At 46.8% G+C, this 27,235-nt stretch overlaps 1 protein-coding gene and 1 long non-coding RNA gene across 8 annotated transcripts in view; one reads left to right on the top strand and one right to left on the bottom strand.

Annotated features, from left to right (window-relative positions):
* The window catches only part of LDLRAD3 (low density lipoprotein receptor class A domain containing 3), a 227,311-nt gene that overhangs the window by 72,736 nt on the left and 127,340 nt on the right, over nucleotides 1-27,235 (bottom strand). The window lies entirely within an intron of this gene.
* On the top strand, nucleotides 3,091-25,705 carry LOC116666350. The gene is made up of 3 exons (XR_004323158.1): nucleotides 3,091-3,428; nucleotides 15,086-15,092; nucleotides 25,695-25,705. It is a non-coding gene; the product is annotated as an uncharacterized LOC116666350 (long non-coding RNA).

The following is a 27,235-nucleotide window of genomic DNA, read 5'->3' as shown; positions in this document are numbered from 1 at the left end:
GCCTACACTGTAGTCCACCCCTTCACCAGAGGAAAACCACAAGAGAGGCCACAGAGCAGGCGTGAACCTCAGGGTGTCCCTGCACTCAGGGTGGCCCTGATGGAAGACTGTGGGGGCTGCAGGCACCGTCTGTCCCTAAACCCCTACCTCTGAGAGATGGCTTCCCCCAGGGTAAAGAAGGCGCGAGGGTTACGAGCGAGCAACAGAGATTTACTTTCATCAGAAAATGAAACAAATTAGCCCCTGCACATCCTATCTGAGATTCAGGGAAAGGTCCCAATTGTATGGCTAAAAAAAAATCACTGATGCTGCAGTTTCCCAGAGCAGATCAATATTGTAGCTTAAATGAGAATTTATTGCCCTCAAAAATGCAGATGAGGCCATACGCTACGAGTCTCAGCCTGCCTTCACCCAGCACTTCCGCTGACTTCCAGTGGCCTGGCCTGCTCCAGCTGGCTACCTCTTCAGGTAATGGCAGGAGATCTATGCAGAGATGCCTGTCTCCTCCGGCTGGGGACACCCAGCTCGGTCCACGTGTTGTCATAGAAACCACTACAGGAACATCACCCTTCATCCGAATCGGTTAGCCGACATCCCTTCCGCCCCCATCCCTGTCTCCCAGTATTGGCCGCTTCCCTACCCCTCACCCCACCGATCTCTCCTCTCCCTTGAATTCTGGGCACTGCGTGCACCGGTCTGTGGGATCTGCTTCAGAGCACGTGACTGCTGGGGAGATCAAACCCTGGACCTCGGGCAGGACAGCTGTCTCCGTTTTCCGGCGGGAAGCATCTGCTCCCACATCCTCCCCAGCCTCCCAAGACGCACATAAAAATCCAATCCCTGCTTTCTTTCTACTCTTATCCCTGCTGTGTGCGCTCTGGGGAGTTTTTACAAAACAAATGAACATGAACTTCAAGGTACCAAGAGTGTAAATCACTGCAAATCCTCCCAGGCCTCCGAAAGCTACAAACGCTACTTAGCCAAGGACCAGAGAAAAGCCCAGAAGGTGATTATTCTTATTAAATAAACGCTACCTACCTTTCCCTTCTATCCTGGTTGAGAGTGTTTTCACATCTATTAACACCATCAGAGCCTCATGACAGCCGTACAACATGAGGCAGGAGTCGCAACATACCGATCTCCATTAAGGGTGGAGACATTTAAAAACACACAGAAAAAGACAAAAAAATTACACACACACATACACATCCAGAATTACAACTAGCTAGGATTTTATCTCTTTCCATTAATTAAAAAATATCTTTCAGATAAAGCAAAGGTCTCCTTGTTCAGCCCCTCTTGACTGCACTGTCTGTCTACCCCCAACCCCACTGACTGTAGGTAGTCATTTTCTTGAGTTTGTTTGCAACCTCAAAGCCCATTTTTAATACTTTCATATACACATTTATATCTGCAATCAATATGCAGTATTGGTTTATTTTTTAAAGTCTACACAAGTTGTATTATTACCATACTATCAATCAAAGTTGCTCTTTTTAAAAACTTAAGTGCTGCGCGGTATTCCAACATACGATTTTTCTCATCCCCTAGTGATGGACATTTAGGTTGTTTGGAATTATTTTCATCATTAGAAATAACGATGACAAGAAAATCCTAATCACATCTTTTCATGCACACAGTTAGGATTTCCTCCAGGGTGAGAAGGGGCCCTTGATGCTCTGATTTGCTCCACCCTGTCGAATCGGTGAGCGTCTCCTTCTAAGCTCACGGTGCCCAGACTTCCTCTTTCACAAGTGAACTGTCCAGGTCAGTATTTGTTAAGAACAAACATGCCACATTCAGAGGTAACAAACACAGCTGTCCAAGGCAAACCAAATCATCCCCTCCTCCTGCTCACCACTACTGACCGTTCTTTTCACGGCTGCCAGAGGGAATATTTACCTTTCCATGGCATGGTGCTCAGCCCAATGAGAGACATGTCAGTTTCCAGGGCATCTCCAAGGATGGCAGGCTGACCCCAGTCTTGGGGCTGCAGCTCAAGACAAGGCCACAAACTGAGGGATGATGGGTGGGAGAGGAGGGGGCGGGCAAAGTGTGCAAAGAGGTAAAAATGGTCATAATTTCTATTGAAATAATGACTTGAGGTCAGAGGACAGCTGCCTGGGCCCCCACTGAATCACAAGGCCACACTCTCTAGACAGGCTAAACCCACAGAAGCAGACAAGGCTACGTGGAAATAGCATCCAGACCAAGGTTCCAAACCTGCCACCCCCACATGTCCTCGTCAGCGTCCAGTGGTCCCGCCAGCCCCCAGGGTCTGCACGTCCTGGCAGGTGCCATCTTCTGGACGCCAGGCACTTTTCACGCGAAGATGTGTGAAGGCAGCCTGGCTGCAACATCTATCACCACAATGCAATTATTAGGTACTAATTCATCAGGTTTCCATTTTTTTTTATTAATCACGAACAAAAGTAACTGCCAGTCACAAGCCTCTGATCCGCACGAAGATAAGAAGGCGTTGCTATGAAGCTGAAATGAGTCCAGCCAAGAGCAAAGAAATCGGGCAATTCTAATTCAGACTGAAAGTGCCTCGTGGGCCACCCCCTCAATATGTTTATGGAGGTCTAGGAACCTGAGGACCCCATCTGGGGAACCTATGACGTGGTCCGCCTGCTTTGCTGTACAGAAGATGAGCCTGAGGTCTACAGAAACTGTTTATAAAAACTAACATAGATCCAAGCCTGTGTCCCGGGCTGGACCCTGGCTGAGCACTGGATATAGCATTGCATGAATTCGCTCAGCCACCCAAGGAAGCAGGTCCTGGAATCATCCTCATTGACTTCCCTTACAGAAAGATTAAGAAAGGTTAAGAGTCAGGATCTGAACCCAGGTCTCGGGGGTTCCAGAGCCCATGTTCTTGCCCAGAAGGCGATGGTCCTCTGCAGTGGGCAGCCAGCAGGCATCACTGCCGGCCTTGGACCCAATGCCGCGATCTTCAGTCAAGTACTCAGCTGGTGTTGCTCAAATACCACAGATTCCCAGGGTGAGGGTGCAGCCCCGAATCACGTGCAGTCCGGGAAATCCCACCCACAAGAGGTAGTCAGGCTTTCCCCTCTCCCTTTTTTTTTTTCAAGTCCGAAAGCTTTAATATTATCAAACCTTAAAAAATAATGAGCCCAGCTCTAGACAGGTCTGTGAATACAGACAAAACAGCTACTCATCTCCGGAGCAAATAAATATGTAAATGGGGGCTCTGCTCCCTCTGCCTTCATCTGTGCAGCAGGGGAGGACAGTGCGAACTGTCATTGTTTTTCAAGACGTGGTTTAGGATTATGTGGTGGAATTATTATTTATCCGTTCAAAAATATGGGTCTTGCTAATTAGGTTGTAATGGTGCTCATTTATCACTTGAATTTGGAGCATACAGTGTATTGATCTACAATGTGTTCCATGAGCACGAGGCACTTGTTAATGCCAGCTTAGCTCTGCCCCATGTTCTTGTGACCCTAAGCCCTCCCGGAAACCAATTTAAGTGACACGGGCTGACTGTAGATGTGGGGCTTGCTGTGATGACGCTGCGTCCTCTGGGGCTGCCAGAAAGGGATGTTCTGCCTGCGGAATCGTTCCCCCTGATTTTAATCAGAGTCCCCAGACTTGTAGAGGATCTGCTAATTCTGACAGGAGAAGGTACAGGTGCAATGAGTTCACATGGTTATGTCATTAGATGTCGGGGAGACAAACATCAAACGTGTAGGTGTTTGACTTGCGTCCTAGACTTTAGAAGGTGTTCGGGCAGCCAAAGGTGTCAGCGTTGTGGCAGCAGCGGCAGGGGAAACAGCCCTTACTCACACACACGAACAGCATGAGAAGGGTCCCATCGCAAATCTCTGTTCCCTGGTCAACTTCAGGTCAGGTCACTGGCCAGTGACAGCCTAGGCTCAGTGTGACAGTTCTGCTCCATGGACTTTTTCTTAATGTTTATGCTGAATTCTGGCTCTGCTTTTACTGGCTGTGTGGCGCTGGGTAACCTAGGTGACCCCTCTGTACATCAGTGGCCACATCTGGGATGTCGGGGTGATGAGTCTACCTATGTTGCAGGGTTGTTACGAAGTCTGCGTAAGAGAGCATGTGCGAAATACAGGGTGCACAGGAGGCACTCGCGATAACATGCCTCCATTTAATCCTTCTGAAGATGGTCAGCTGGCTCACGGCAAAACATCCACGAAGGGGAACTCCCACAGAGCACGAGAGTGCGGGACTCACCCAGCATGCACGGGCTCACGGGCACAGATGGTGAACTGGGTAACAGAAGGGACAGCTCATCCTGAAGGATGACACTGGAAAGCCTTGGGGAGCCAGACTTTGGGCAGCATCCATCCAGATGTAAATCAAAGACGCAATTCTGCAGTTGCATACTTTTGGGAAATGCCAGATACCATCTCCCCCACTTAGGGATTCCTAATGCACCCAAGTGCATCCAAGGCTTGAAACAGTCCCCAAACAAAGAAAATGGTTTAATTTGGTTTTACCCAATGTTCCCTATACTTGTTAAGTCACAGAACTTTTTTGGGGGGGCATGGGGTGTGGTGGGTGGGAGATGGCATGGAAAAGTTATTTTGGACCCTCAGGGAAATGAAAAGACTCAGCATGAGAATGGAAGGCAGGAAGAGGAATGGAAGATCAGAACTGCTGTCACCCTCCCAAGATTAAAGGGCCAGAAATGACAACTGTCTCTGATCTGCCCAGACTCTACCCAGGAAAGGACAAAAGCTGGCGACGGGTCCCTCGTGGATCAGATGGCGCAGAACTAGAATGTCCAACCTAACTTTTCCCAGTTATTTTCCAGGAGTTCTGGCTTTAACCTGAGTAAGCTGGTTACAGGAACAAGCCACAGCAAAACCGTGTGCTTCTAAGACCTTGTGTTTAAATGATTTGCATAGACAAGTGCAGAGGCTGCATCCCTGGGCTGAGTCAAAAGAAGACGGGAGCCGTGGGCATCCCAACTGTCCATCAAACATCACCCGTGTTTTACTGCCTCTATAATAGGGGTGGGGGAGAGAGGGAAAGGAGGTGGGAAAGAGGGAAAATCAAGAGGATGAGGGTGCTGAGAGAGTCGGGGGCTGGGGAGGGAGAGGGACCAGGCAAGGAGAGAGGAGAGGGGACCAGAAGCAGAGAGAACTGGAACAAGTAATTAGTGTTCTGCCCCATTTAACACCATCACGGGGCCAGGCCTCTGACGCTCTCCGGGGTCCCCAGGACACCCGAGGTACCCACCACCATCTTGCCAACTCCAAGCTATTCATCCCGCTCTGGGTCGAATGACAGGTTTTCCAGCCAGATGGGAGGTTCCAGCTGTAACTGAATGAGCCCACGAGGGAATGGATGGATGAGTCCACTCCTCCATGAGGGTCAGGAGCAGGCGCTCCTGCAGCAGCTCCTACCATTCCACAGCAAGCCTGGGCTCGCGCTTGCAAAACCTACGCTGCTGCCTCCTCCATGATCTGAGAAGGGATCCACAAGGGCTCCCCCAAACGAAAACATCTCATTTCCCAGGCTGCCATTACGATTATATGTAGAAATCCTCCTTGGAGCCTCAAACCTTTGGATTAAGAAATCACTTCCCCCAGACACAAAAATATTACAAGTATTACATACCCCACGGAGAGCGAATCCCTGATAAGGCAGCTAAGACCTGACGGGAAAAAACAGGGCTGGGGGAACTCAGTTTTTACAGGGACCTAGGAAAGGGCTTATTAATATTGTTAGTTCACCTAACTACAACACACGCTGTTAATTTATTAAGGAGACGAGCAGTGACACTTTATACATCTTAAATTGCAATAATGAGGGCTGTTAATGCATCGCGATTTATTATCCCCTGCTTGCAGGAAATTTCTCAGGATCTCCCTCCTCACAGTTTTCATAAGATGCTGATATTATAATTTTGCACTGTAGCAGGGTAACATGCAGACAAACATAATGTGTTTCCCAGAGCCTGCCTGGGCGTCCAAATGTTTGATGTCCTGGTCGTATCACCATTCCTGTTATACCTCATCCCAAATTACCCAGCTTGCTATGCATGTGTGTTATGTGTGCATACACGTGGGGGTGTGTTGTGTGTATGTATGTGTATATAGAAATACATATAGACATGTGTGTCTGTGCACATGTGTACGTATGTAGCAGGTATGTGTCCATATATGTGTACAGAAATCCGAAAGAGGCAAAGAGGTGATAAAGCTAACTTTCTCAGCTTTTAGTTCTTCCACCTAAAAGAGACATTTAAGAACTGTGTCCCCTCAGAGCTGGACCACTCCATCCTCCAAACAGAAGATGAGCTCAACCCTCTTAGGTGACAGGGCACAGTACCATCACAGCAAGAGACGCCAGGAGCACGTGAATAGAGCTTAAGTAAAATTAACTTTCCAGATCAAAAGTAAATGAAGGTAAATTCTACTGGGCAGGGTGCTATCATAATCATTACCTGATGTATCCTTTAAAAAAACCCCACACACTCAAAACCTCATTTTACTGTTTCAGCAGATGGAGGAACTCAGGTGAGGGAAGGGAAATCTCTGACTGACAGTCCTGTGGCAGGTAAGCGGCACAACCGGGGACGGGACTCAGACCTGCCGACTCCACGATGGGGCGCCTTCCTCCACAACACACTCCCGCTCCCAGCCATGGACTTGGGAGCCTGAGCCCCTTAAAACAAGCCCAAACCCTCATTCACTCTACAAGCATCACCTGGGCCCTCTCTGTGCACGAGGCCGGGAGGTGCTCAGGACCAGAAGTGACACATGGACACAAGAGGCAACAGCCACGGCCAGAGGCTGCCCGAGGAACAAAGGGCAGCGAGGGGAACCCACCACCGCCTGGCACCCTAACTCAAATGCGCGTGTTTCTAAGAAATGTCTCCATCACAGAACATTCGCTCTGACTTGGTGACTTCTGCCAAATTACTTACCCATTCTGTGCCTCAGCTTCCTCATCTATAAAATGGGGAGACAATCACACCTACACCTTTTGGATTGTCATCAAGATTAAATAATTTTAAATATAAAATGTTTAGAATAGCACTGGGCACAGACATAACATTATATGAGTCTGGCTACACTGCATTATTCCTCTTATTACTACCATTAAGAATAACTAGACATGATCGAGCACATATTTACCTACGCAGGCATGTGCAGATGGGTGTGCGTGTGCGCGAGCACACACACACTCTTTTTTCCCTTCTCTCCCACAAAAAAACTGGCACCTTAGTCACATTTTCCAAAGAGAGAGAAAGAGAGAGGGAGAGAGGACTTGGCAACAGAGCCCCGTAATGCAGCCTTCTTTATTTTCTGTCTTCAGCACTCCTTTATAAATAGGTTTGCCAAATTGATGCTTAATGGCTTAATATTGGGTTCATATTAATCTCACCCTGTCTGAGCTTTAAAGGGACAAATTGTTCCGACTGTTAATGAAACAGATTTCACTTGTAAGTTTCCAAGAGATCAGAGCCTGGAAAAAAATACCAGCTGATCTAAAAAGACAAACATCTCCTTGGTGCTCTTTTAAAGCCATGTGGGTTTATAGAGCTGCCACCCGACCAAGCTGGGGAGGATACGCAACAGCCTCAGCCAGGTGGGCACAAGGCCCCACAGACACTAGATGGCACTAGAACATGCTCAAAGCCTCCACCTCCTTTGGCCCTTCATCTGCCCACCGCAGTCCCCAGATTGGTTCACGGAAGCAAGATGTGGGACAGACTGTGCAAACTGGAACCAACCATCCTGAATGTTAGCAGCAGTCACGAAGTGACACTCTATGCTTGCTTTTACCTCCCTGGACAAAACAGACCCAGACATTCTTTTCTGGATTTCAAAAGGCAAATAATCGTCACAACAATGTGAATGTACTTCCTGTTGAACGGTACACTTAAAAATGATAAAGGTGGTAAATTCTATGTATGTTTTTCCACAATTAAAAAAAAAAAAAGAACGAGGAAAAAAAGGCCAATCATTCCCCAAAACAGGAACAGTATTATCATTCATAGAAATAATCACAAAAATGCAGTTAGTAACCATCTCTTGCTTTGGTATAATGCCCTCCACCCCAAAGCAACTTTAAAAGTAGCTGTTTTACAAACTCGCAGACCCCAAGACAATGTAGGGCCCCACTGGGCAGCTCGGCCCCCAGTTCTTATGACAAACTCACCTCGTGTAAAGGCCAACGTCCCCACCTTTGAGAAGACTGTGAGGCAGGTTATTCTCATATAGAAAGAGGTCCTGTGCCCCAGACCAGCTCTCAATGCATCTGCTATTGCTTCGAGTCTCCCTATTTGCAATTCACTTGTGTTGAAAGGCGAGACCCACCTTGAACCATGGACTAACGGTGGTGGGTGAGAGCCCGGGGGACAGGGAATTGCTCAGAGCCTCCTGAGCTCCTACTAAGGTGGGAAGGGCTGCTCTTCTGGTCTCCCACCACTCGAGTGAGCTGGGACTGGCAAGTATGGATTCCAGTGGAAGTCTGGGACCACTGGGCACCAGCACAGGGCAGGGTGAGGACCCTGCAGTCCTGGGAGAGGGAAAGCCGGGCCATGAAAAGGACAGAGGGCACGTGCACTCAGCTCTGACACCACCCACGACAGTGAACCTGGGTGAGCCTCTAAGCTGGGCTCCACCACTGCCCAGTGGGCATGACAATGATCATGGCTCCTGAACCAGCCACTGCACAAAGGAGGCAGTGTCGGGCCTGAGCAGGCGCTCAGATCGGGGCTGAGACGCTGAGAACAACAGGGGAGCTGGAGGCATCTGAAGAGGAAAGCCGGGGCATGTCACAGTGCAGGCTCAGGGCCGCCCTGGCTGGGAGAACAAGCCTGCCTGAGAGGCATTTTGACTTCACCTGGGCAAGGGGGCACTGCCTCCAGCCTTCTGTCTCCTGTCTTCAACTGCCCTTCAAACCCTCTAAGAGCCTCCCACTCCCCCGAGGATCTAGGTCTAAGGCCGGCCTCCCCCCGCCCGACGCCTCCGGGACCAGGAGCCCTTCCCAGACCGGTCTCTCCACACTCCCGGTTTGCACAGCTGGGTCCTACCCCGTAGGCCGCGTCCTCTTCACCTCCTGCCGCACGTGTGCTGTTCCCTCCACCTGGAAAACTTCTCTCTTCTCTTCAGACTCCTACTCACCCTTCAGGCCTCAGCTGAACGCCCCTTCATCAGGGAACCGAGCTTGTTCTACACATTTCCTTACACGAATCATCACACACAACATTGCTTGCTCGCTGCCTGTCTTCCCACTATGCAGGGAACTGTGAGCGCAGGGTCTCAGCCGATCAAAGTTAGCCATTACTATTGTTGTCCATTCAGCAAATATTTACTGAGCGCCTCCTGTGTTCCAGGCACTGTTCTGGGGGGTTGGGATACAGCAGTGAACAATACAGACAGACAGACAGACAGACAAGATAGATAGATAGATACATAGATGAAGGGGTTGTTTTCTTTCTGCTCAGAGTAGGCAGAGAACTAATGCTACCTACCCTTCTAAATCAACCCCTCTTCCTTCTCACGTGATAACCTGGACAGTTTTATCTAGGAAGACCCATTAAATCTCTCAGGCTAGGATACAGGGTCCAATTCCCTCTCTTCCCCACAAACATCAAATCTGCTATTACTTCCGCCTCCCTAACCTCTCTCCAGTCTGTCCACTCCCTCCGTCTACAGGGCAGACCACCAAAAGCCTCCATTTGGATTACAGAGGTGGCCTCCCAGCCAGGGTCTCGCTGTATGAATCTTGGTGTCCGCCTATCACTGCTCCACCCTGCAAACACAGGGTGCCAATTTGATCGTGCCCTTTGGGTTTCCCTGCTCTTGGGATACAGTCCAATTTCTGTGGCCCACAGGCTTCTACAGCCCTTCCTCAGAGCCCTCTGGCATCTCTAGTCGAGGGCCCCAGGGGAACATGCATGCACTTGACAGGTGAGTATTTGTGGAAGCACCCAGCACAGAGCCAGGCAGGGTATAAGTCGCTCTTAAATGAGTGAGATGGACCAACATTCTCCAGCTAACAGGAGGCAGAGGCGCCCCCTCTCACTGGTCCCTGACCCCTTTTGGGTGGGTATTTACACAGATGCTGATGAACTGTTTGCCTAGACGCTGTGCTACAAACAGGAAATTAATTATCCAACGTCTGAGTCTCATTCTGAGTTTAACTGCAAGCCATGTAATTGCTTTACATTTCTCAAAGCCCTCTGCCATCAATTCACAGCATTCGAAGCAGGACCATCCTGCGGCCAGATGCCTCAGATCAGTGGGTGTGGGGCAGCTCCTGCCTCCCCCAAAGGGATATCCACCAGGAGGTGGCTTGGTCTCGCTTTGGGGACACAGTGGGAGAAATTCCTGGCATATCCCTTTGGAAGGGCATTAAAATCAACTAGAGGACCTCGGACCCACAGAACAAATGACAGAGAAAGCAAAAACTGTACCTTAGGCACCTATAGGAGAACACAAAATATAAGACAATGTAATGGAACATAGTGATTCAGAGCGTGAGCTCTCGAGTCAAGGTCAAATTCTTATACACTTTGTGATCTTGGGCAGGTTACTTAACCTCCCTGAGCCCCTGCACCCTAACCTTTAAGATGAAGAGAGTAACAGGGCAAATGGTACAAAGTAGATGTGAGGACCAAACGAGATCATCTAATTAAAAAGCTAAGCATGGTGGCTCAGATGTGGTCAGAACTCTATCTGTGTTGGCTAATTCACTACTGTAACTTTACCACTGCTGCCGCTTCTGAAATGGAGACACAACCTGTAATCAGAAGTCTAAATACCACAACAACGGTAACCCAGCACCTGCCAACATTTATCGAGTAATTGCTGTGTTCCAGCCCTGTTCTATGAGTTTCACAAACATTAATTCATTTCATTCTAAGAATAACCTTATGGGCCAGTACTATTTTATGCCATTTTATAGATGGGACAATAAGGCACAGAGAGATCAAGGAACCAGCCCAGGGTTAAACAGCACTACAGCATACATTCAAAAATATAAGCACAAAACCCCCTTCCTCTCTAGCACTGTTTTATTTTCTGATTCTAATTTTCATAATAAACTATTCGTAACTGATATTCTTTTAAACCCTCGTTTAGCCAATCCCAAACTCCAATGCAAACCTGCAGTATTATTGTATTAATATTTTCTTAATATACATAAAAATAAAAATCGTCTTCAAAACCTGTATATTTAGCTTCTGCCAGCCCTATTTCCAGTCTTCTTTATTGAGATATCACCAGATCAAGTGTTCAGGAGTGTGGATGTTATTTATTTTTTAATGTGTATCTTTCTTTTAGAATATGAAAGTAATGTGCTCAGTGGGAAAAAAAAATGAGACTTCCTCACTGAGCCAGCACTGGAGATGACCACTGCTCACATCTGGTGCCTTTTCCTCCAGGCTGATCCTGCACAGTTTTGTTTACAGACTCGAGCTCACAGGACCCACTCAACAGTGGTTTCACCCTGGGTGGCTACACATGTTCAAATTACTCAGCCATTCAAGACACCCACTGGTCTTGCAACATAAGTCCTTTACAGATCATAGCTTGACAGAGTTCTTTCTTCCTTTCAACAGAAATTAAAAAGGAAATTAAAGTCACAGACATGCCACATATCACCAGGAACACCGGAGCTCCTGGAGACTAAAAACCCAGGGGCGACTCAGACCACCCAGCCTCCCGTCATTGGCTATGTTAACGAGGTCCCACTGGAAAACCTAAATGAGGCTCTCAGCCCCAGTGGATGACCCAGGCAGGCACCAGACTTCCTTGCCCCAAGGCCACAGCCAATGGCCAGCTCCCATTCGTGATCCCTCCAAGGGCCAGGCTCCCCAACTTCTCTGAAAGCTGGGAGTGGCTGAAATAAGGCTGACAGGGTCTCAACAATAACCTACTCTCTCTAATAAGAGCATTTGGGGAAGAAAGAGCGATGGCACTGGGATAAAGGAAACCCTGCTCTCAGCAGGTATAAGCCTCGATTTAGGAACAAGTCACAGGACAGGAGATGCAAAAGGGTTGCCAAGAAGAGCAGGCCCACACCTGGGAGCTGGAGGGTGAGGGGCGATGCCTTACACGGAGAAGCCAGCAGAGGTGGGTGGACAGAGCAGGCAGCAGAGGCCAACAGGAGGGAGGAGAAGGAAGGAATGGAGAGCAGTGGGAGCGTCCTAAAGCTTCCTGCTGGCAGCCTGCTGGAATCTGGACAGCAGAAGGCAAGGAAGAGAGAGGAAATCAGGGCCAGATTCTCCAAAATAGACTGCAAGTGAAGGATGAGGACAGGCATGGCACGTGTACGTCACCATGCACGGCAGCTCCAAATTGGCTTTGTCTGTCACTGACTGGACCCCAGATAAGCCTATAGCTTCTTCTGTCAGATGCCTTCCAAGAGAAGTGGCCAGCCTTGCATAATAGATTGGACTAGCAGGGGGGTGGGCACTGTTGGAGGGGTGGAACAGGACCACGGAGCCCACCAGCCACACCCTCCACATGCCTTCGAACACCTTGTCCATTGCATGAGCAGGAACATATCATTCTCACCAATGAAATGACCTGTCTGCCGCCCCAAATGGATTTACAGATCTTTGCACAAAGGCTAGTCTCCCAAACCTATTTAGCCTGAATAGCAGGACTGGGTTTGGACAGTTGGGTGCTCGGTAGTGGAAGGCAGCACAGGACACAAGAAAAACCCTGCCATCACTGTGTCGCCTCGGAGGGGCCGTCTCACCTGAGCCAGGAGGCACAGAGAGAGAGCTGGGTGGGGAAGCCGAGCCCACCGACAGTCCCACTGACCCGCTGAGGCCTCCGTTTCCCCTTCTACAAATAAACGTCCATCCATCATCCATTCTAACGTGATATGTGCCACCAATAATAATAAGAATAATATGAATAATGACGATAACAGCAGTTAACACTGACCAAATGCTTACTGTGTATAAGGCTCTGTACTATGAGCATTTTCATGGCTTAATTAATTCATTCCGTATAACAACCCTGTCAACACCTCCATTTTACAGACGGAGAAACAAAACAGAAAGATACAGTCATTGGCCTAAGGTCACACAGATTAGAGTAAGGGGCGGAGCTGGGATCTGAACCAGGCAGCCACTTCCCGAGCTCTAAAGCACTCCACTGTCTCTGTGTTCCCAGGGTCTGGGAATACACAGGTGAACAAACAAGTATGACCCTGGCTTGGAAGGAACGTACAGCCCGGAGGGGAGACCTGACAAACCTCACAACTGCCCAGGGGAAACACAGAGGATGCTGTGAGCAAGACTATTAAGGGTGAGGGGTGGACAGCCTGCTGAGTGACCAGGGAGGCTGCAATCCTTGCAAGGGTGGAGTTCTGAGGCAGAGAACATTAGAAAAAAGCCATGTTTGGAGACCAGCTAGGAGCTGGAACATATGGGGCACTGCCAGTCTTTGGTGAAGAGTTCAGTTTCACTCCAAGTACATGAAGGAACTCCCCAAATTCCAGCTGGCAGAGCCTGATCTGGAGGGTCGTGGTTAAGTGAAGGCCACATCCAAGCTGTGTGACTTTTTCAAGATACTTAACCTCTCTGGGCATCAACATCTTCATCTGTAAAACAGAAATTATAATAATACCTACCTTACAGAATTGTTGTGAGTATGAGATAAGTTAGCTACACATGTTAAAAAAAAAAACACGGGGCTAGTGCTGGACATATCATAAGAGCTTGTTTGTGTGTTTCCTGGTGGACTCTGTCCCCATCTCCCCAAACTCCCAAGTTTTTGCCATTTATTCAATAAGTTTCCTCTCTCAGTGAGGGAGGCAGTAGCAAAGGTAGAGCCAAGAAAGAGAAGAAATGAGGCAAAATTAATTTGCAATCAATACTGCTTGTAGCCATTACGGTGACAGGCACCAGATAAACACATAAATAGATCTGAAGACCGGTTTCCTCCACCAGCTGCTGCCACCAGCCACTGTAGACAATTATGCAGGCAGACGCATAACCTTTACATAATTAAGCATCCCCTGACATTTTATTTGCCACTCATCTTTTTATTCCCTCCCCCTTTTATTTAGTCGGCTCTCAGCTGTGAAGGTCCAGATGCCGGCTTTGCTCGGGTGCGCTGCCTTACGGTAATTCTGAGTTAAGCTTTATTTTACTGTCCATGTAAATAATGATTCAGAGGCAGACTCAATAAAGGCAGCGCTGGCTGGAGCCAGAGTTCAGGAGCAGCAGGCCTTCAGGAGTTTGGGGGCTGGGAGCTGGTACTGAGGGTTAAGGCGGGGAGGTGCTTTGCCATGGCCAGGCACGTCTCCTGGAAAACAGGGCATCTGTCGGGCTGAGGGGCAGATGCTGTGGCCAGAGCCTCCTCCCCCTCCAAACTTCAGTGTGAAATACATCTCTGTTCCCAATTCTTCACTCTTTCCTGCACCCGTGCCCTTGACCACGCAACCTTGCAGTTGCTCTCACTAGAGGGAGAGTACCTTTCCCGCACCACTGACCTTGGGCTTGGCCATGTGACTTACTCCGGCTGTCAGCACTATAGTTTGGGCCACAAGCAGAGGCTTAAAATATGCTTGTACAGCTCGACATGGGCTCTTATCTTTGACTCCATGAGAAATGCCCTGGGTAGCCCAGGTCTCCTCCCAGAAGCAAGAGACACAGGTAGAGCAAACCTGAGCCCCAAGCACAGAAAGGAGCCCAGCCTGGCCAGCATCAGCAGAAGCCTGTCAAACCACAGGCTGCACCCAACTCTCATGCTGCACCTATCACACTAGGTACATTTCACAACAGCCACTGGTGGTTTCTTGTTTGACGGTATCAGCTGGAGTTCTTACAGTCAGGAGTGGGGCGTGCACAGAGAGGTACACCAGCAGTGTGGCAACACTCTGTTTCTCTCCTTGCCTGGACTCTCTCTAAGCTCCTCAAGGGCTGGGGCTGGGTCTTATTCCTTCTGGTCACCCAGCACCTAAGACAGTGGTTGCATAATAATCACACCAGCAAAAACCAGAGCAACAATGAATAACAACAGCTACTGTCTACTGTGTGCTTCCCAGATGCCAAGCCCTGTGCTAAGCTCTTCACCAACACTGTTTTATTTGATTAATCCCAGTAAATGAGGAGATGGGTCTTGTCCCCATTTTTCAAAGGAAAAAACTGAGTCTTAGAGAGGTTACTCCATCAGTTCTTCACCCTTGAGTGCGCAGACCGAGCCCATTCCATTTCCTTCCACACCCTGAGTGTCCACTTTCTTGACCACAGCTCCCTCTTGGCCAGAGTCTCCACGCTGTCCATCTAGGTTCCCTCGCTCGCTCTCGTGGGCACACGGCACAGCCCCTCCTTGTCGTTTCCTGTCTGTTCACTTGGTCACCCAAACCAAGCTGTAAGATCCCAGCAGGCAGGGATTCTGCCTTTAGAATGCAGTAGTTAAGAAGAGCTTCACCTCTGAGGTCACAGGAGTGTGGGCTCAAATCCTGGCCCTGCCATTTAGTGGATGACAGTACAGTCAGGCTTCCCCAGAGGAACAGAACCAATAGGAGATGAGATCCATCGACTGATCAATAAATAGACAGATAGACTGATTTACTCTGACGGGTTGACTCGGACGATTATGGAAGCTGGGAAGAGCCACGAGCTGCCCTCTGCAGGCTGGAGGCCCAGGGAAGCCAGTGGTGTAGTTAAGCCCAAATCCAAACGCCTGAGAACCAGGGAGCTAGGGGTGTACATCCCTGTCTGAATCTGAACACCCGAGACCAAGAACACCGATGTCCAGTAGTCTGAGGGCAGGAGAGGACGGATGCTCCAGCTGGAGCAGAGAGAGTCAATTTCTCCCTCCTCCATCTTTTTGTCTGTGGAGGACCAGCTGCGTCCCACCAACACTGGGGAGGACCATCTGCTTTACTCAGTCCACAATTCAATGCTCATCCCTTCCAGAAACACCCAGAAACATTTACGAGCCCTCTGGTCATCCCTTGGGCCAACCAATGAGACACATAAAATCCACCATCACAATGACCTTATGCCAGTCCCATAACCTCCCTAACCTCACTTCCTCCCCTGTAAAATGGGGATCACAACAATAGAAGAAACTTCCTCAAAGGGTCCAATGTGGTGCAAAACGCTAGTGAACGGTGCCTGGCAGTCAGAGAGCAGGCGATGCTACTGGTGATTGCTATTATCTCCATGGTTCCCAGGTGGTGGGCACTGCGTTTTCACGGAAGGCTGTCTCATGCCTTTGCCTGCGGTCTCACCCTGGCACAGCCTCACCCCTCCCAGCTGGAGGTGACCTTCTGGCTCGTGGACCGTGAGAGAAGCAAAGCAGCCAAGCATTCCCAGCATCAGTCACGTCGTCCAGCCTATCCCGCTCTCCTTTACAGACTCCGGGTCTCCCCGCCTGAGCTTCTGCCAAGGTCTCTCTCCTGAGATACGGCTTCTCTCGAATTCCACGACAAGCAATAGTTTGCCAAAACGATAATAATTTGACACACGTGCTGCACCATCGTCTCAGAGCCATCAATGTCTTGCTGACCCCAGGTGAGCCCTGGCTGGTCTGCCTTGCACCCTGCCGAGCACAGGAGCCCCCCGCCAGCACCCTTCAAGTGACGGGGTCGATGCTTTTGGTGTACATGCTGACTTGCTGGCATTTCTGCACTTTTCTTACACAGACCATTCTGCAGGCTGCAAGGTAAGCTCTGTGGTTCCTCATCTGTACTCCAGCCCCCACTTTGCACCTCACCACCCCTTCTCTCCTCCTCCCCGTTGCTACCACGTTAGACAATTCCCCTCCCCCAGGGCGCCTTTGCTACCACGTTAGACAATTCCCCTCCCCCAGGGCGCCTTCTGGCTTCGTCATCACCCCCATGTACGCAAACTCTATCTGTACGGATCCAGTCCTCTAATTTTCTCCCATAAATCAACCCTCCTTTCCCATGGCCACTGCTGTTTTGTCTCAATTTCTCCTCTAGCTGTTTATTCATTTCATCCAATTGTGTATTCAACGAATGGTTACTGAGTGCCAAGGATATGCTGGGGACCAGGGATAGAAGTGTGGATGGGAGAGGCAGTTTAGTCTCACTGTTAAGATGTTGAAAGTGTGGACTGGTGTCCGGAGCTGGGTTGCTGGGTTCAAATCTGGCCTCTTCGCTTATTAGCTGAGTGACTCAGAGCAAATTAACTAACCTCTCTGGGTCTCATTTTCCTTCCTTCCTTCCTTCCTTCCTTCCTTCCTTCCTTCCTTCCTTCCTTCCTTCCTTCCTTCCTCTCTTTCTTTCTCTCTTTCTTTTTTTTCTTTTTAAAGAACTCTTCAACTATTTATTAAGGGCAAAAGGGAATGAACTGTGACGTTTGAGCAATCCGCACACAGATTATCTGGTGGCCCCATCTCCTCCTCTCAGTCCTTCCAAAGACTCCATATCTGGTCTCTGCAGGTTTTTTTTTTCTTCACACTAATGGTGACATAGTGACATATCCCCCTTCTAAGCTGCAGTCTGGGTCTCTTACATCTCAACTTGGGTGTTTTTTTGAAGAATAAACTCAGCATTTTATCATCTATGTCCTTATACAGTTATTTTTTTTTAATTTATTTTTATTGAGGTAACATTGGTTTAGAATATTATATAAGCTTCACGTGTACACCATTATATTTGATTTCTGGATATACGATGGCGTGCTCACCACCAAAAATTTAGTTTCCAACCGTCATCATACAGTGGACCCTCTTGACAGATTTCACCCTCTCCACCCCCATCTTACCCTCCCATAACCACTACTCTGTTCTCTTTATCTACATGTTTGTTTTTGTTTGGTTTGGTTTGTTCATTTATTTTGCTTTTTGGTTCATTTTTTATATTCCACATATGGATGAAATCCTGTATTTGTCTTTCTCTGTCTGACTTCTTTCACTTAGTATAATACCCTTAAGGTTCATCTATGTTGTTGCAAATGACAGGATTTTGTTCTTTTTTATGGCTGAGCAGTATTCCATTGTGTGTGTATATATATATATATGTATGTATATGCACTATGTCTTCTTAATCTATTCATCTGCTGATAGGTATGGAGGTTGTTTCCACATCTTGACTACTGTAAATAATGCCACAAGGAACAGAGGGGTGCATGTATCTTTTTGAATAAGTGTTTTTGTATTTTCTGGATAAATACCTAGAAGTGGGATTGCTGGATCATACGGTAGTTTTAGTGTTAATTTTTTGAGGAATCTCCATACAGTTTTTCATAGTGGCTGCAACCAATTTACATTCCCACCAACAGTGCATGAGGGTTCCTTTTTCTCCATCTCCTCATCAACACTTGCTACTTCTTGCTTTTTTGATGATAGCCATTCTAACAGATGTCAGGTGATACGTCATTGTGGTTTTGATTTGCATTTCCCTGATGATTAGTGACGTTTCCATCTTTTTTTAATTGAAGTATAGCTGATTTACAATATTGCATTAGTTTATGGTATACAGCATAGTGATTCAGTTATACACACACACACACACACACACACACACACACACACCCCTCCTTTTTCATTACAGGTTACTACAAGCCATTGAATATAGTTCCCTGTGCCATACAGGAGGACCTTGTTGTTTATCTATTCTGTACATAGTATTTTGTATCAGCCAATCTCAAACTCCCAATTTATCCCTCCCTCCACTCTTTCCCTTGGTAACTGAAAGTGTGATGAACATCTTTTCATATGCTTGTTGGCCATTTGTGTGTCTTCTTTGGAAAAAATGTCTATTCAGCTCCTCTGCCCTTTTTTTAATTGGTTGGTTTGTTTTTCTGTTGTTCAGTTGTATAAGTTCTTTATATATCTTGGGTGTTAACCTCTTATCAAACATATCATTTGCAAATATCTTCTCCCATTTGGTAGGCTGACTTTTCATTCTGTTGATGGTTTCCTTTGCTGTGCAGAAGCCTTTGAGTCTGATTATGTTCCATTTGTTTATTTTTGTATTTGTTTCTCTTCCCTGAGGAGACATATCTAGAAGGCTATTGCCAAGACCCATGTCAAAGAGCTTTCTACTTACGTTTTCTTCTAGGAGTTGCATGGTCTTAGATCTTACATTCAAGTCTTTAATCCATTTTGAGTTGATTTTTGAGTGTGGTTTAAGATAATGGTCTGGTTTCAATCTTTTGCATGTGGCTGTCCAGCTTTCCCAGCACCATTTATTCAAGAAAGTATCCTTTCTCCATTGTGTGTTCTTTGCTCCATTTATGTGTGGGTTTATTTCTGGACTCTCAATTCTGTTCCATAGATCTATGTATCTTTTGCTGCCAGTACCATGTTGTTTTGATTTTTATGGCTTTGTAGTACAGTTTGAAATCAGGGCGTATGATGCCTCCAGCTTTGTTCTCTTTTTCTCAGGATTGCTTTGGCTATTTGGGGTCTTCTGTGGTTCCATATAAATGTTAGAATTTTTTGTTCCATCTCTGTAAAAAATGTCCTTGGGGTTTTGATAGGGATTACAGTGAAGCTGTAGATTGCTTCAGGTAATATGGACATTTTAACAATGTTAATTCTTCCAATCCATGAGCATGGAATATCTTTCCATTTATTTACATCTTCTTCAATTCCTTTCACTTTCCTCCTTTACAGACATCAGCTCTCCCTGCCTGAACCTTTCAGTGTACAGGTCTTTCACTTCCTTGGTTGAATTTATTCCGAGGTATTTTATTCGTTTTGTTGCAATTGTAAATGAGACTGTTTTCTTAATTTCTCCTTCTGCTAGCTCATTGTTAGCACATAGAAACACAACAGATTTTTGCATGTTGATTTTGTACCCTGCAACTTTACTGTATTCATTTATTATTTCTAATAGTTTTTTGGTGGTGTCTTGAGGGTTTTCTACATATAAAATCATGTCATCCACAAATAGTGACAGTTTCAGGGTTTCATTTTCTTCACTGATAAAATGTGGATAATAGTTACTGCCTCATGGGGTTCTTGCAAGGTTTAAATGACTGATATGTACCAAGTGTTCAGAGAAGTGCCTGCCACATAGTAAACACTCATACGATAGTTTCCAGTTAGTACAACTAGGGCGACCACTATCACTCCCTGTGGAGTAAAAAATATTATTCAGCTGGGGGAGATTGCCACCAGCTTGATGAAGGAGGGGTACATGGTATTATGAAGTCATCCAGTGGGGAAGGATTTTTAGAAATGTTTGCTGTATCATCAGCTTTGTCATTCATGTGTGTTTCTCGGCTCATCCTAACTGCATATAAATCCTGAGAAGGAAAGGACTGTCACACACTACTTGTAACTTGTCCCCAGGCTAAAAATATAGCTGATGGAGTCTAGGTAGTGTGTTTATTAAAAACAAAGCAGACAAAGGTGTCAAGACAATTCAGTGGGGGAAAGAATAGCCTTTTCAACAAACGGGGCTGGGACACTGGATTTTCACAGGCAAAGTAATGAATCTGGACTCCTGACTCACACCATACATAAAAATGAACTCGAAATGGATCGTAGACTTATAAACGTAAGAGCCAAAACTATAAAACTCTTAGAGTAAACATAGGAATAAATCTCTGGCATCTTGGAGTAGGCAATGGTTTATTAGATATGATACCAAAGGCACAGGCAATAAAAGAAAAATCTAGATGAACTGGACTTCATCAAAATTAAAAACCTTTGTGCTGCAAATGATACTGTCAAGAAAGCAAAAAGACAACTCACAAAACAGGAGAAAATACTTCCAAATCTTATATCTGACAAAGGACTTGTTTGAGAAAGATACAAAAACCCTCACAACTCAACAATAAAAGGACAAATATCCTAACTTAAAAATGGGTAAAGGATCTCAACAGATATTTCTCCAAAGGTGACATACAAATGGCCAATATGCACATGGAGAGATACTCAACATCAGTAGTCATTAAGAAAATGCAAATCAAAGCCACAATGAAATACTATTTCACACCGCAAAGATGGCTATAATAAAAACAAGAAACCCAGACTATGACGAGTGTTGGTGAGGATCTGGAAAAACCAGAACCCTGCTGGTGGGAATGTAAAATGATGCAGCCACTTTGGAAAACTGTCTGGCAGTTCCTCAGAGAATTAAACATAGGGTTACCACATGACCCAGCAATTCCACTCCTAGGCATATACCCAAGAGAAATGAAAACATAGGTCCATACAAGACTTGTATACAAATGTCCACAGCAGGATTATTTATAAGAGCCAAAAAGTAAAAATATCTCAAATGTCCATCAACTGATGTGCAAGTAAGTAAAATGTGATACAGTCATACAACAGAGTATTATTCAGCAATAAAAAGAAATGAAGTACTGAAACATGCTAGGACTTGGAGGAACCTTGATAACATTATGCCAACAAGCAACACAAGCCAGTCACAAAAAAGCACATATTATAAAATCCTACTTACATGAAATGCCTAGAAGGCAAATCTATAAACACTGACAGGAGGGTGGAGGGAGGAGTGCTCGGGGTCAGTGGGATGACTGCTCATGGGGATAGGGTTTCTTTCTGGAGTGACGAAATGTTCTCAGATTAAACAGTGGTCCAACTGCATGAATATACTAAAAACCACTGAATTGAGCACTTTATTTTATTTTTTAACACCTTTATTATAGTACGGTTCCTGTACAGTAAACTACACATATTTCAGATGTACACTTTGATGAATTTTGATAGACGTATATACACCCATGAAACCACCACCACAATCAAGACAGCTAACATTTCCATCACTCTCCAAGAGGTGCAATTTTCAAATTCCCAATTTATCCCTTCCCATCACCTTTAACCCCTGGTAACCATAAATTTGTTCTCTATGTCTGTGAGTCTGTTTCTGTTTTGTAGATAAGTTCCTTTGCGTCCATTTAAAGTGAACTGAGCACTTTAAATGGTGACTTGTACAGTATGTGGGTTACACATCAATAAAGTTGTTTGAAAAAATCCCCAAACAAACCAATGTACTTTCAATTAACACCCCCTGCAGTGGAGTTCAGGACTTCCAAACTGAATATAGGATTCAGTTTAGAGCTTCTGATTGGCGGAAAGTAAGGTATTTCAGACACACACTCTCATTTTTTTGTTTCTGTTGTTGGGAGATGTGTTTGTGACAAATGGCACAGCACATAATGTGCCAGTGTCATTTACAGTGCCAGGCAGGGTTTTTTCCCTCTAACTACTAAGTCTTCAGTTCTTTTATACCCCTTACAAAGAGCATAATGGGAAGAGACCTGAGTTTTAGGGTCTGAAGAATTGGGTTCCTGTCTAGTCTTGTCATTTCCAAGCTGTGTGACCTTGGACAAATCGCATCACTTTCTGGGCCTCCACTTTCTCCTTTATAAAATCAAAGAGTTTGTGTAATGTTTCTAAAGCAGAGCATTAATGGTATTTGGGGAGGAGGGGGGCACGATTCTTTGTGAGGCTGCATCTCACGATGAAGGGTGTTAAACTTCCCTGACCCCATCCATTCAGTGCCAATCATGTCTCCACTCCTTGCCCCATCATTTTGAAACTTACCATCAGTGTTTTGAAGTGCCCTCCCCTCTCCCTTACAGTTCTCCAGGGTAACTCTTCTGGCTCCAAATGCTTCTTGCCACTGGCCATATTGCCTTCCTCCTTAATAATTTCTGCCTCCACAGAACCCTGATCACACTCATTTCCACTTTCCAGATCTCTTCTTGGGGGATACAAAAATCTTACAGAATTAACTTAATTTTACTACCAGATTGGGAGCTAAAGGGTTGACCAAGCAGAGAACAGTGCCGCTAAGGCACTTCCCCTCACTCTGACGCTGCCCCTGAACTGGCAGAGCCCACGCGGACCTCAGTCGTATGGCCACCGCTGCAGCCACGGGTGTCACTCTGCTTGTCACACTGTCAGACTGCGTGGGGAGCCAGGGCCCAGACAACCACTGGTTCAGTTCCACCTGGGGTATTGCAACGCTTCGGGTTCAATCCAGCTGAATAATTTTAAAAATTCATGGTGTGGTTCTGATTCAAAATACTCTTAACGAACAACAGTAAGGAACAATGATGGAAACAAACAAACAAACAAAAAAACCACAACAGCAGAAGCAAGATTAGTTCAGAACCTAGCAAATTAGTAGAGTTCCTTCCAGTTTTTGTTTCACATTTCAGTTCACATCCCAGTTTTAAATATAGCATGTATTAAATATGACATGAAGTCATATTTTAACACCCTCGGTGAGATTTTTGCAATTCTAATAGAAAACACGCCATAAATTAGTCTGAGGGGACTAGTCTTTTCCAAACATCTCAAAATGTGCTTGCCCAGAAAGGATGATCAGTCACTCCAGAGATTTATTTTCTCCCTTTTCTCCCAGGTTAGAGCTCACAACTTTCGCTCCAGAAGATTACTCTTGCAATCAGAAGGCAAGTCTTTGTTCTTCCTGATAAATCATCCAAGTAATTTCTTCCAGACTAATCAAGATTTACACGTGGCTTTTCAACTGGTGTCGGTCCTTAGAAAGGGAGAGAAGCCCATACTGCAGGGGGCCTGCTTATTCAGTGATGCACCCCTAGCACCTAACACTCAGTAAGACCTGCTGAATAAATGAAGGTTAATATGAAACCTCCTGTTATTTACCAATAAGACAGCTCCCCAAGGACATAACCAAGGAAGTTATTACTGAGACACTTCAGACAACAGAACCCCCTCCTGAGACCCCCGCCCCCACCCCTGCCTCCTTAGTAGAGGGTCTGCTCCACCCCACCTGTATCTGAATGTTTACAGTCTGGAACATTCCAGTGCTATTTCCACTCCCATGTGCCAGAAAGCAAGATGCCAGATGAAGCCAAGCCTGGGGCCTGGCTCCTTGCTGGTAGGCAGGAAGGAGAAAACCTTGTTAGCTGTCAGAGACGGAGTACCCTGGAGAGCTCACCTGATTCTTTTACACTTAGTGTTTCTCCAAAGACGGAAAGGTAGCTATGGTGGTGGCTGGCTGCAGAGATGAATGCTGACCTCTGGGCAACGCAACCCGCACTCAGGAGTCCCTGCCCTGAGCTACCAGCTCTGCAGCCGTCTCTCACTTCTCCTTCCAGCCAGACTGCAGGCAGGCCCTGTCATCTTGGTGTTGAAGAGGCTCAGAGTGGTTAAGGAACTTGCTCAAAGTCACAGAGCAGCTAACTGGTAAAGCTGCCGCCAGACCCTAGGCAAAGTCTGGGATCTGAACGTGTCGTGGCTGATACTGTTGTGAGGTGACGGGGAGGTCTTGGAAATGTAGGTCTTGGATCCTAATTTTATACCCGAAGCTTGATGGATTTTTTTTTTTTTAACTTTCTCCTGTCGAATGTTCTCCTTGTATCCTCCATTCCTACACAGAGCTGGTAGAGAAAGTAAAGCACCCCCTGCCCCCACCCACCCAGGTTTCTGTCTCAGGTTGAGAGGGGGTGGTGGGTCAGGGACAGCTTCCGTCAGAAGTGCCTTAAGCAGCCTCCACGAATGTGGCTGATGTGACCGTGGGGTGACCAGGAGCAGCTCTGTGTGACTGAGACACGACACAGCAGAGTCTGGGGGTCGGCAGCCTTTCCTGTTTACGTCTGCAACACCATCTCTGCAAGAGCTCAGGAACACGAGGGCCACGTGAAAGCCGTCTGGGGAAATGAGGGGCCAGTGAAGGGTGGGGCCAACCCACTTCTTTACTTCCGGGTGCAGATTAATGGCCCAGGGAGATGCCTTGTGATTGACTGAGGTTCCAATTAGCTACAACTGTGTAACAAATCACCCCCAAATGTAATGGATTAAAATGGCGACATTTTATTACCTCTCACAGTTTCTGTGGCTCAGGAACTCAGGAAAGAAGTGGTACTTCTGGCTTGGGATCTCACACATTGTTGTCATCAGACAGTGGCTGAAGCAGCCAAAGGCCCCTGCAAGGTCTCTCTCTAGAGAGAGACTAGTTCGGGCTTCCTTACAACATGGCGGCCTCAGGGCAGCTGGGTGATTTACATGGCGTCTGAAGCTTTCCAAGGGCCAGGAGGAAGCTGCATAGTTTTTTATATCCCAGCCATAAAGGTCCTGTATCACCACTTCTCTCATACTCTATTGATCAAAACTGTCACAAAAGCTGGCCGGTTTCCAGGGACAGGGACACAGGTTCCACTTTCTGATGGACAGATGCAAAAGAACTTGTGGACGCACTTTAACACCGTCACACTCAGGCTGGGAGAAAGAGAGAAGTAACTGCATTGTAGACGGCACGGGGATGTCGACTTGGAGGAGGGAGGCACCAGACACTTTCCCCGGATACTCATTTCCAGAAGCAAAGCAGACAGGCAGGATCTGGTAGACCAAAAGAGTCTGAGGGAAAATCTATAAAAGGTTCTGAGCCACGTGGGAAAGACTGCCTAAGAAGGCAGCTAATGAGGACAAAGCGTCTGTCCTTGGAGATTTCCTTCAGATGCAAACTGACCCACCTCTGAGGCCCACTGACTTCTGTGAAAAAATCAAAATCAAAGTCATGTTCCTACCATCTGAAGAATAACCATCACTATGATCACACTCCAAAATCAAGGTAAAAGCTTGGCTCTCAAAGGGTCACAACAGGCTTACAATAAACGAGACCATGAAGGAAGAGAGAGAGGCGCGAAGAACCCCCTTCAACTAGACACCCGGGGATGCAGAGGGGCTGCCCCCGCTGGGTGTGCCCCTCGCTTTTCCCTGCTGGCCCTGCAGAACATCCCAGCTCAGACCTGTTTCGTGGGAGAGCCCAAGGAGGCAGAGCACACACACAGTGTTCTCTCTCAGGCTGTGGGAATTAATGCTATGCAGATAAAAGTCTGTGGTCTGGTGGTGGTCAGTGCAAAAAATGTATGGGACATGCTGCTGGCATAAACCAACCTTTGAACTAGGCAGCTCAGTTTAAAAGAGACTGTGGCAGAGACTATGGCCAATTATTCCCCAGTATTTATCCATTTCCCCTCTCTGCCTTTTCCGAATATTCCCCCCTGAGTTTTAGCTGGGCAGGTAAGTGTCCATAATGATAAAGAACACCTTTCTCAGCCTCTCTTGCAGGTAGCTATGGTCAAGTGACTAAGTGCAGGGCACTGGATTAGGAACAGAAGTGATATGTGCACTTTCAACTCATCTTTTTAAAGATGAAGTGGTTCATCCTGGTTTCCCCACCTTTCCTCCTTCCTGATGTCAGGGAAATAGTGACCACTGGAGCAGCCTCGGGGGCTCTAAGGAGGGCAGAGCTCCCTGTTGGCTCAGACTGCTCATCTCTGGGATGTTATATGTGAGAGTCTTATTTAAGGCACTTTTTAAGGCTATAAACTCTATCTTACTTTAGCCACTGTATGATGGGGGTCTCTTTGTTAGAGCAGCTCAGCCCGTTTCCTAACTAATACATAGTCCCTGGACCATCTCAAATCTTTTAAACTAAGAACCTAATGTTAGAATCAGAAAAGAAACACTAGAAACTAGATGATAAAGATCCCCCCGAATTTGCTCACATCTTGTTTTCCCTACCTTTCCCATCCTCCCCGTCCCTCCTAATTGTCTGAAGTACATAAGTTTTCTATGATTCCATGAGTGACTGACACTGACCATTCTCAGTAAATTATCACTTGCAACCCACTCAAGCCTGTTCAAATGAAGGGAAAGGTTTGCTCTAGAGCACAGAGGCCTCACTGAAAGACAGAGACAGTGGGTCTCCTGGGAGCTACAGCGGACTTGGGAAGCCAAGCAAATACTCTCTCCATCTCTCCTGGGGAGCTGCCACCTCTGGCCTCTTAGCTGTCTCCTCTAGGCAGACCAGCACCCTCTACTATAAATTCTGCCCTTCCCAACTGTGGCTTCCATGTGGCTGTGTCCTATTTCTACACAATGTTTGCTTAGCCTCCTAAGGCTGATTCAACCCTGAGTGTCTGACTTTAAGAGAGTCTTTCTGATTCATTGCTGGCCAGCCCATGAACTGACTGACTGGTTGTGGGTCAGGTGTCCAAGCCTAGTTGGGTCAAGTGGCTGAGGTGGTTAGGAACTGTCTTGGAAATTAGAGGGCTAATCCTTCCAAAGGTCATGAGTGGAGTATACGGCCTGGAAGGCGCTGAGGGCAGGGCAGCTGATACAACAAACCTACTATACCTTGGCACCCAGAATATATGGAGCATAATGTGTACATACTTTCAAAGGCCTGGGCTTAATGTGACATTTCTCAAGTCAGCAGTGTTGATCAAAGGAGTGGTGATGTATTCCTGCTCTTCCTCTCCAACTGAAAAATAAGCTACTAGAGAATAGAGCAGCTCCTAGAAATGCTT

The sequence above is a fragment of the Camelus ferus genome, chromosome 10, assembly GCF_009834535.1.
Source record: "Camelus ferus isolate YT-003-E chromosome 10, BCGSAC_Cfer_1.0, whole genome shotgun sequence".
Lineage (NCBI taxonomy): Eukaryota > Metazoa > Chordata > Mammalia > Artiodactyla > Camelidae > Camelus > Camelus ferus.
The sequence above is the reverse complement of the archived record's forward strand: the minus strand, read 5'-3'. Positions and strand labels throughout refer to the sequence as shown.